This window comes from Rhinopithecus bieti, unplaced genomic scaffold, assembly GCF_001698545.2.
Source record: "Rhinopithecus bieti isolate Rb0 unplaced genomic scaffold, ASM169854v2 scaffold_2272, whole genome shotgun sequence".
NCBI classification, from domain to species: Eukaryota; Metazoa; Chordata; class Mammalia; order Primates; family Cercopithecidae; genus Rhinopithecus; species Rhinopithecus bieti.
This window is the reverse complement of record NW_016804163.1, coordinates 7139925-7151091: the sequence shown is the minus strand read 5'-3', so window position 1 is coordinate 7151091 and position 11167 is coordinate 7139925.

The following is an 11167-nucleotide window of genomic DNA, read 5'->3' as shown; positions in this document are numbered from 1 at the left end:
AAAAAAAAATAAAAAAAAAAAAAACAAAGAGACACATCTCACGTGCAAAGATGCACATAGACTCAAATAAAGGGTTGGAGGCAAATTTACCAAGCAAATGGGAAGCAGGAAAAAGCAGGGGTTGCAATTCTAGTTTCTGACAAAATAGACTTTAAACCAACAAAGGTCAAAAAAGACAAAGAAGGGTCTTACATAATGTTAAAGGGTTCAATTCAACAAGAAAAGCTAACTATCCTTAATATATATGCACCTAATACAGGAACACCCAGATTCATAAAACAAGTTCTTAGAGACCTACAGAGAGACTTATACTCCCACACAATAATAGTTGAAGACTTAAAACCCCATTGCCAGTATTAGACAAATCATTGAGAGAGAAAGTTAGCAAATATATTCAGGACTTGAACTTAGTTCTAGATCAAGCGGACCTGATAGATACCTACAGAACTCTCCACCCAAAAACAATAGAATATACATTGTTTTGGTGCCCCATGACATTTACTTTAAAATTCATCACATAATTGGAAGTAAAACACTCCTCAGCAAATGCAAAAGAACTGAAATCTTAACAGTCTGTCAGACCACAGTGCAATTAAATTAGATCTCAAGATTTAAAAGTCCATTCAAAACCACACAACTACATGGAAATTGAGCAAGCTGCTCCTGAATGACTCCTGGATAAATAGTGAAATTAAGGCAGAAATCAATAAGTTATTTGAAACCAATGAAAACAAAGAGACAATGTATCAGAATCTCTGGGACGCAGCTAACGCAATGCTAAGAGGGAAATTTATAGTACTAAATGCCCATATCAAAAAGTTAGAAAGATCTCAAATCGACACCTTACCATCTCAAATAAAAGAACTAGAGAACCAAGAGCAAACAAACCCCAGAGCTGGCAGAAGACAGGAAATAACCAAGGTCAGAATGGAACTGAAGGAGATAGAGACACGAGTAACACTTCAAAAAATCAATGAATCTGGGAGCCGGTTTTTTGAAAAAATCAATAAAATAGACAGACCATTAGCAAGACTAATAAAGAAGAAAAGAGAGAAGACTCAAATAAACACAGTCAGAAACCATAAAGGGAATAACACCACTAACCCCACAGAAATACAAACCATCAGAGAATACTATAAACACATCTATGCAAATAAACTGAAAAATCTAGAATAAATGGAAAAATTCCTGGACAAATATACTCTCCCAAGACTGAACCAGGAAGAAGTTGAATCCCTGAATAGACTAGTAACAAGTTCTGAAATTGAGGCAGAACTCAAGAAGCCTATCAACCAAAAAAAGCTCAGGTCCAGATGGATTTATCACTGCATTCTACCAGAGGTACGAAGAGGAGCTGGTACCATTTCTTCTGAAACCATTTCAGGTAACTGAAAAGGAGGGACTCCTCTCTACCTTATTTTATAAGGCCAGCATAATCCTGATACCAAAACCTGGCAGAGACACAACAACAAAAAAGAAAACTTCAGGCCAATATCCCTGATGAACATCAATGCAAAAATCCTCAGTAAAATACTGACAAACCAAATCCAGCAGCACATCAAAAAGCTTATCCACCATGATCAAGTTTGCTTCATCCCCAAGATGCAAGGCTGGTTCAACACATGCAAATGTAATTCATCACATAAGCAGACCTAAAGACAAAAATCACATGATCATCAATAGATGCAGAAAAGGCCTTTGATAAAATTCAACATCACTTCATGTTAAAAACTCTCAATAAACTAGCTATTGAAGGAACATACCTCAAAATAATAAGAGCCTTTTATGACAAACCCATAACCAACATCATGGCAAATGAATGGGCAAAAGCTGGAGGCATGCTCCTTGAAAACTGGCACAAGACAAGGATGCCCTCTCACTACTTTTATTCAACCTATTGACAGAAGTTCTGGCCAAGGCAATCAGGAAAGAGAAAGAAATAAAGGTTATTCAAATAGGAAGAGAGGAAGTCAACTTGTCTTTGTTTGCAGATGACATGATCCTATATCTAGAATACCCCATCATCTCAGCCCAAAAGCTTCTTAAGCTGGATAAGCAACTTTAGCAAAGTCTCAGGATACAAAATCACTGTGCATAAATCACAAGCATTCCAATACACCAACAACAGACAAGCAGAAATTGAAATCATGAATGAACTCCCATTCACAATTGCCACAAAGAGAATAAAATATCTAGGAATACAGATAACAAGGGAAGTGAAGGACCTCTTTAAGAAGAAATACAAACCACTGCTCAAGGAAATCAGAGGGGACACAAGCAGATTAAAAACATTCCATGCTCATGGATAGGAAGAATCAATATTGTGAAAATTGTCATACTGCCCAAAGCAATTTGTAGATTCAATGCTATTCCCATCAGACTGCCATTGACATTCTTCACAGTACTAGAAAAAACTATTTTAAAGTTCATATGAAACCAAAAAAGAGCTTGCATAGCCAAGACAATCCTAAGCAAAATGAACAAAGCTGGAGCTCATGGTACCTGACTTCAAGCTGCACTACAAGGCCACAGTAACCAAACAGCATAGTACTGGTACAAAAACAGACACATAGACCAATGGAACAAAATAGAGAACTCAGAAATAAAACTGCACATCTGCAACCATCTGATCTTCAATAAACCCAACAAAAACAAGCAATGTAGAAAAGATTCCCTGTTTAATAAATGGTACTGGGAGAACTGGTTAGCTATATGCAGAAAACTGAAACTGGATCCCTTTCTTACACCTTATACAAAAATTAACTCAAGACAGATTAAAGATTTAAATGTAAAACCCAAAACTATAAAACCCTGGAATAAAATCAAGGCAATGCTATTCAGGACATAGGCATGGGTGAAGACTTTATGATGAAATCAGCAAAAGCAATAGCAACAAAAGCAAAACGTGACAAATGGGATCTAATCAAATGAAAGAGCTTCTGCACAGCGAACAAAACAATCAGCAGAATGAACAGACAACCTGAGTGGGGAGAAGATTTTTGCCACCTGTCCATCTGACAAAGGTCTGATATCCAGAATCAATGAGGAACTTAAGTGAATTTACAAGAAAAAAACAAACAACCCCATTAAAAAGTGGGCAAAGCATATGAACAGACACTTCTCAAAAAAAAAAAAAAAAAAAAAAAATAAAAAAAAAAAAAAAAAAAAAAAAAAAAAGACATACATGTGGTCAGCAAACACAAAAATAGCTCAACATCAGTGATCATTAGAGAAATGCAAATCAAAATCACAATTAGAAACCATTTCACATCAGTCAGAATGGCAATTATTAAAAGTCAGAAAACAACAGATGCTGGCAAGGTTGTGGAGAAATAGGAACGCTTTTACACTGTTGGTGGTAATGTAAATTAGTTCAACCATTGTGGAAGACAGGGTGGTGATTCCTCAAAGATTTAGAACCATAAATACTATTTGACCCAGAAATCCCATTACTGGGTATATATCCAAATGAATATAAATCATTCTATTGTGAAGATACATGCACACGTATGTTNAAAAAAAAAAAAAAGACATACATGTGGTCAGCAAACACAAAAATAGCTCAACATCAGTGATCATTAGAGAAATGCAAATCAAAATCACAATTAGAAACCATTTCACATCAGTCAGAATGGCAATTATTAAAAAGTCAGAAAACAACAGATGCTGGCAAGGTTGTGGAGAAATAGGAACGCTTTTACACTGTTGGTGGTAATGTAAATTAGTTCAACCATTGTGGAAGACAGGGTGGTGATTCCTCAAAGATTTAGAACCATAAATACTATTTGACCCAGAAATCCCATTACTGGGTATATATCCAAATGAATATAAATCATTCTATTGTGAAGATACATGCACACGTATGTTCATTGCAGCACTACTCACAATAGCAAAGACTTGGAATCAACCCAAATGCCCATCAATGATAGACTGGATAAAGAAAATGTGGTGCATATACACCATGGGATACTACGCAACCATAAAAAGGAATAAGATCATTTCCTTTTCAGGGACGTGGTTGAAGCTGGAAGCCATTATCCTCAGCAAATTAATGCAGGAACAGAAAACCAAAGACCTCATGTTTTCACTTATAAGTAGGAGCTGAACAATGAGAACACAGTAACACCGGGAGGGGAACAACACTTACTGGGGCCTGTTGGGGGAAGGCAGGAGTGGGAGAGCATTAGAGAAAAAAGCTGATGCATGTTGGGCTTAATACCTAGCTGATAGGTTGATAGGTTTAGCAAACGGTATGGCACATGTTTACCTATGTAACAAACCTGCACTTCCTGCACATATAGCTCAGAACTAAAAGCCAATAAAAAATATAAAAAATTACGTAAAAACCTAATAAAATATAAAAAACCAATAAACATAAAAAATCCATTAAAAACCAATAAAATGTCAAGAAAACAATAAAAAAAGAGATAGCCAAACTGTCTTTCAAAGTGGCAATATTATTTTGCATCCTTCCCAATAACGCCCCAATAACAAGTGAGAGTTCATGTTGCTCTGTATCCTCAGCAGCATTTGGGATTGTCAGAGCTTTGGATTTTAGCCATTCAAACAGACATAATGGTATCTCAGTGTTGTCTTAATTTGAAACTCCCTAAGGATATATAATGTTTAACACCTTTTCATATGCTTATTTTCCATTCATATGTCTTTTTTGGTGAGGTGTCTCTTCAGATGTTTTGCTTACTTTTTTTTTATTGGGTTGTTTGATTTCTTATTGTTGAATTTTGAGAGTTTCTTGCTTGTTTTGGATACAAATCCTCTATGTGATGTGTATTGTGCAAATATTTTCTCCTGGTCTGTGGCATTGTCTTTTCATTCTCTTAACAGTGTCTTTTGTAGCATAGAAGTTTGCAATTTTAATTAAGTCTAACATCAACTTTTCTTTCTTGGATCATCCTTTGGTATTGTATCTAAAACTCATCAAGAAACCTAAAGTCACCTAGATGTTTTCACGGATCGTTTTCTAGAAATTTTATAGCTTTGGATTTGACATTCAAGTCTATGGTCATTTTGAATTAATTTTGTAAAAGGTATAAGGTTAGTGCCTAGATTGATTTTTTTTTTTTTTGTATGTGGTTGTCCAGTTGTTCCAGAATTATTTGTTGAAAAGACTATCCTTTCTTCAGCGAGTTTGCTCTTTGTCAAAGATCAGCTGTCTATACTTGTTAAGGTCTCGTATTAGTCTGTTCTCACACTGCTGTAAAGAACTACCTGAGACTGGTAATTTATGAAGAAAAAAAGGTTTAATTGGCTCACAATCCTGTGGACTGTACAGGAAATATGATTGGGAGGCCTCAGGAAACTTCCGATCATGGTGGAAGGCGAAGGGGAAGTAAGCATGTCTTATCATGGCACAGCAGGAGCGACAGTGAGAAGTCAGAAGTGATACACACTAAAAAACAAAACAAAACAAAACAGATTTCATGAGAATTCTATCACTAGATGGTGCTAGGGGAATGGTGCTAAGCCATTAGAAAACACCCCCACGATCCAATCACCTCCCTCTAGGCTTCACTTCTAATAATGAAGGATTACAGTTCAACATGAGATTTGGGTGGGGACACAAGCCAAACCATATCAGGTCTGTTTCTGGGATTTTTTTTTTCTATTCTATTGATCCACTTGTCCATTCCTTCACCGATAACACACGTCTTGATTAATATAGCTTTATAGTACGTTTTGAAGTCAGGTAGTATCTGCCCTCTACCAAAAAATACTTTTCTTTTTTCTATAATATTATATCGGTTAATCCGAGTTTTTTGCTCTTCTATATAAATTTTAGAATGAGCTCTCAGATATCCATGAAGCAATTTGCTGGGACTCTGAGTGGGAATATGTTGAATCTACAAACCAAGCTGGAAAGAAATGACAACGTAACATGATTGAATGTTCTTATCCATGAACATAAAACATGATTCCATTTATTTAGATCTTTGATTTCTTTGATCAAAATTTTGCGATTTTCTTCATCTAGGTCTTATACATACTTTGTTAGATTTATATCTAAGTATTTCTTTTTGGGGATACTGATATAAACAATGCTATGTTTTCAATTTCAAATTCCAATTGTACCTTGCTAGTATATAGGAAAGCAATTGACTTTTGTATATTGACAAAACATCATTCTATCATTCTAGTGTTTCAAACAGGTAAGGACACTGCACAAGGTGTAAATATTCAGAGGTTCATTGGGATCAACAAATGTAGGAGACCACCACATTGGAGAGGTAATTTATACACACAAAACTATTAAAGAACCACAAGAACCTCCTTCCATTCATTGTCTAACTGTGTGGTGCTGACCTCAGTCCTAGAAGAAATATTTTAAGTAACTTTTAGTGTGAGCAGAGGGAGACTTTGTGGATGAAATCTAAAAAGACTAGTGCCAACCTCCAAATCCTCCCTGTGCTCAGAGAGCTAAGACTTGCAAGCTTTTCCCCAGGAGCTTCTTGACTGTGTATCTTGACTTTGTTAATGTCAATATCCTGGTAGTGACTATGTACTATAGTTTTGCAGTATGTTACCATTGTGAGAAGTTGACTAAACAGTACACAGCATCTCTGTATTGATTTTCACAATGGCACCAGAGTGCATCTTCAATTTTACCTCAAAATAAAAAGCTTAATTTAAAATAAAACACCTTTCTCCATAAGATCCTCTGGAAAAAAAGGACAAAAACCCCACCATATTGACATATAATTGATTGAAATGCTCAAATCAATCAGTTCAGTCAATTTTGACACTGATACATGCATGCATGTAACCCATTCCCCTACCAGAAAATGAAATATTTCTATTGCTACAGAAAGCTTCTTCTAACCATTTCCAGTCAACCCTCCCCCAAGAGCAACTACCACCAATCTGGTTTTCATATTCATGTATTATTTTTGCTAAAAGTGTCTACTTCTTTGTGTCCTGGCTTCTTTCACTCAGCATGATGCTTTTTATATTTGTCTATGCTGTTGTGTGTATCAGTAGTTTGGGGCTTTTTAATGTTCTGTATGTTCCATTGTATGGATGTGATGGAGTTTATTCATGCTTTTTCCTCTTGGTGGATATCCAATGTGTGGCCCTTACGTCTATCATCATTCTTGTAGAAGGCTTATTGTGGACACATGCCATTTCTCTTAGCCTGTAACTTGCTTAGTTTCTTAACTGCATCTCTTGATGAGTTTTATAGTTTTTTAAAAAATAAATAGCCCTTTTTCTTTTAGTTTGTTTCAACTAGCAGATTCCTCTTGACTTATTTGAGGAAAAGTCTCCAAGTGTGTAGACGAAAGTAATGAGGGCTATGCAAGTCTTGATGCACCCACGCTTCCTGTACTTAGAAATGTTCATCATAGTTGAAAGACTCTTTGAAGGAAATGTTAGTTCATAGGGTAGATGTATATTTCACTTTTTTAAATAATCTGGCAGTTTTCCAAAGTGGTTAAACACTGCAGTAGTATTCTCGTTGCTCCATATCTTTGTCTACATTTGGTGTAGTCAGTCTTTCTTCTTTCCTCATTCTAATTGGGGTGAAGTGGAAAGTGTGTGTGTTTTTAATTCGTACTTCTCTGCTTACTAATGATGTTGGACACATTGTTATGTGCTTATTGACTATTCACATGTATCCTTTTTTTTTTTTTTGAAACGGAGTCTCACTCTGTCGCCCAGGCTGGAGTGCAGTGGCTGGATCTCAGCTCACTGCAAGCTCCGCCTCCCGGGTTCACGCCATTCTCCTGCCTCAGCCTCCTGGGACTACAGGCGCCCACCACCTCGCCCAGCTAGTTTTTTTGTATTTTTTTTAGTAGAGACGGGGTTTCACCGTGTTAGCCAGGATGGTCTCGATCTCCTGACCTCGTGATCCGCCTGTCTCAGCCTCCCAAAGTGCTGGGATTACAGGCTTGAGCCACCGTGCCCGGCCTCACATGTATTCTTTAGTGAAGTGCCTATACAAATATTTTGCCTACTTATATTTAACTTTTCAAGTTGTAATTTTTGTGTATTCTGTATACAAATACGTTTTTTAGGCCTGCATTGTGAATATTTTCTCCCAGCCAGTGGCTTGCTTAGTTTCTTAACTGCATCTCTTGATGACTTTTATAGTTTTTTTTAAAAAATAAATAGCCCTTTTTCTTTTAGTTTGTTTCAAGTAGCAGATTCCTCTTGACTTACCTGAGGAAAATTTTCCAAGTGTATAGACTAAAGTAAAGAGGCCTATGCAAGACTTGGAGCATCCACGCTTCCTGTACTTAGAATTGTTCATTGTAGTTGAAAGGCTCTCTCTCTACGTCCTGAAAAGTAAAAGAGAATCATTGTTGATGGTTTTTCTTGGGTCTGTGCTTCACGTTTTCCATTTCATTGCATATCTGGGTCTCTATCAAGAGCTAGTCTGACCAATGGAAAGTGCTCTGGGTGTTGTTTGAAAAATTCTTGGTATTCACACGACATGACTGCTTTTGGAAGAATTGCTTTATGTCTGGGAAAGTAAGAATTACGGCTTCTTATTGAAAATGCTGTGTTTTTGAAAATGTGCTGTCAGAAAATTGTGAAAGTTTTGCAAAAAATGGAAGTTGGTTGTAGCGACCACATTCCAAGGATCTGAGAATCCTGGTAGGTGGGAATGTTGCAAATCACAGCAAAATGCAGTTGCTAGCGTATCCTTCTCACTTTACATTACTGATAATGCGTGGCTCCAGCCTTTGCAGGTAGTCAGTGAGGAAGCCTTTTGTCTGTTTTTGATCAGTTCCTTTTGAATTTTCCAAATTGCCATTCTAAATCTTCATCTCTTGCCTCATTCCAACCTAAAACACAACCCCAACCTCATAAAAAGATGCTCAGTTCAGTTTAGCAAATGGCAATTGAGTGCCTACTAAATGCCAGAAACTTAGCAAAAAGCACAATACTTGTCCATGAGAAACTGATTATCCAGGCAAAACTTCGAAGTCTCCTATATAAAAATGTATTTAAATATGTATCCAAACTTCTCTACTCTTATGTTTGGAAAGAGTTATCTTTCATTTTGGGGAAAGTTGGTTCTTCCACCTGCATTGTTCTTGCTCCCTTAATCTCGTAGGGAAACTTTTCTCCATCAATTGTCCCATTTCTTACCTATAACACCAGGCACCTGTGGTCCATTTTCTTCCTTTCCGCATATAAATTTAGCATACAGCTTAATGTTGAGCTGCCTTATAGACTTTTCTTAATTCTTGTGTTTGGATCAAAGAAATGTAAGCAAATATAAGTATTTACCACAATCTCTCAAGAAAATGCCAAAGAGGTAAGGTTGTCAGATAAAATACAGAACACCCAGTTAAATTTGAATTTCAGATAAACAATGAATACTTTCTTCATATAAATATGCCCCTTATACAGTATAAATCTGTCTCATACAATATTTGGGATATATTTATAAAAATATTCATCATTTGTCTGAAATTCAAATTTAACTGCTCATCCTGTATTTTTATTTGCTAAATTTTGCAATCCTACAAAGAAGGATGACATCCATAATGCCAGTAAAAACTCCTGAAAGTCATCATTCTCTACCCTTTTCAATCTCCCACTCATAGGGCAGATGCTCCCAGGGTCTTCTTTATCCCCACTCCCACCCCAAGCTCCAAGAACAGCTAATGCTGTCTAAACAGATTTCTCTTTGTCCAATTCTATTCTTAAAAAATCTGCTATAATATCTTGATTCTACAGTAAATTTTTTTCTTTTCCCTTTTGTACGCACACCTTCCCTTTACCCATCACCCCTAATTGTATTAGTTCATTTTCACACTGCCATAAAGAATACTACCTGAGACTTGGTAATTTATAAAGGAAAGAAGTTTAATTGACTCACATTTCCACATGGCTGGGGAGACCTCAGGAAACACAATCATGGCAGAAAGGGAAGCAGGAACATCTCACATGGAGGCAGATTAGAAAGAGAGAGAGAGTGAAGCAGGAAGAGCCCCTTATAAAACCATCAGAACTCACTCACTATCGTGATAACAGCACAGGGGAAACCATCCCTGTGATCCAATCACCTCCCACCTGGTCCCTTCCTCAACATATGGGGATTATGGGGATTACAATTCGAGAGGAGAGTTGGGTGGGGACACAGCGCCAAACAATATCACTAATGAAACCACAGAGGTGGTCTTGGATCTTCAGCTCTTGTGATCTCCTTCCTCTGAGAGGGCAGGGGAAGTGGTCACACTGTGAATACACTTTGTCCATTGCTTTTCCCTGTAAGAGTAAAGTCATGCTTAACAGGATTCTTCAACTTGGCTTCCTCTAACATCATCTATGTCACGACTTTACTGGCAAACTCTGGGAAAGGGCGTGTTCTTCTGTAGTGTGTTCTGTGATGCACTGTAGTCTAGATTTTTCCCTCAGTACCCCACTAAAGCAACTTCTGCTAAGATTACTTATTCGCCCAGATTGCCTCCAGGTTCTTCCTTGAAATCCTCCTCCTCCTCTAACTTGTGACAAGGGCCATCAGTTACAGGTGATGTAAGTGTCCTACCCAAGGCAAGGTGGGTGGCTGGGGGCAGTAATTAGTCCATCCTCTGCTCTCCAGCCCATGATCACTGTCCTAGGTTATGAAGTCCCTAATTAATAACTCCCCTCACCTCACCTGAGTCCTGAACAAATGAAGATAAAATCAAATAAATCAGGCAGATAGAGAATAAAAATATATATTACATAATGATAGATTGGAGTCTGGGGATTAGGCATGAGCAAATAATAGGCTTTCTAATTCTTTGATGTACAACCTAGTCACAGGGATTACTGGAGTTTCAAAATCAGGCTTGGCCCTGGGAAAACTTAGGGCAGAAGGAACAGATGAGAATCCATACTTCCTTTGGACGCTTGGCTGCCTATAAAAACAAAACAAGACAAGACAAGACAAAACAAAACAAAACTTGAGGGCATTTCTTCTCCAAACCCACCAACACAGGTTAGATGTGTTAGATGCCTTTTGTTAGTCACTTCATGTTTTGCCACCCTACCTCTTAATCTAGCTGCTGCTGAGGCCACCACCAGTTCTGCATAGACTTTAAATAACTTTGTGCATTGCAATCTGGCAGCACTTCCTCTCACACCTTGCTTCCAGCTCCAGGGCTTTGTGATGATGCTTTGGTGTGAATGTGCATACTTGACACTCAAGTGTGAT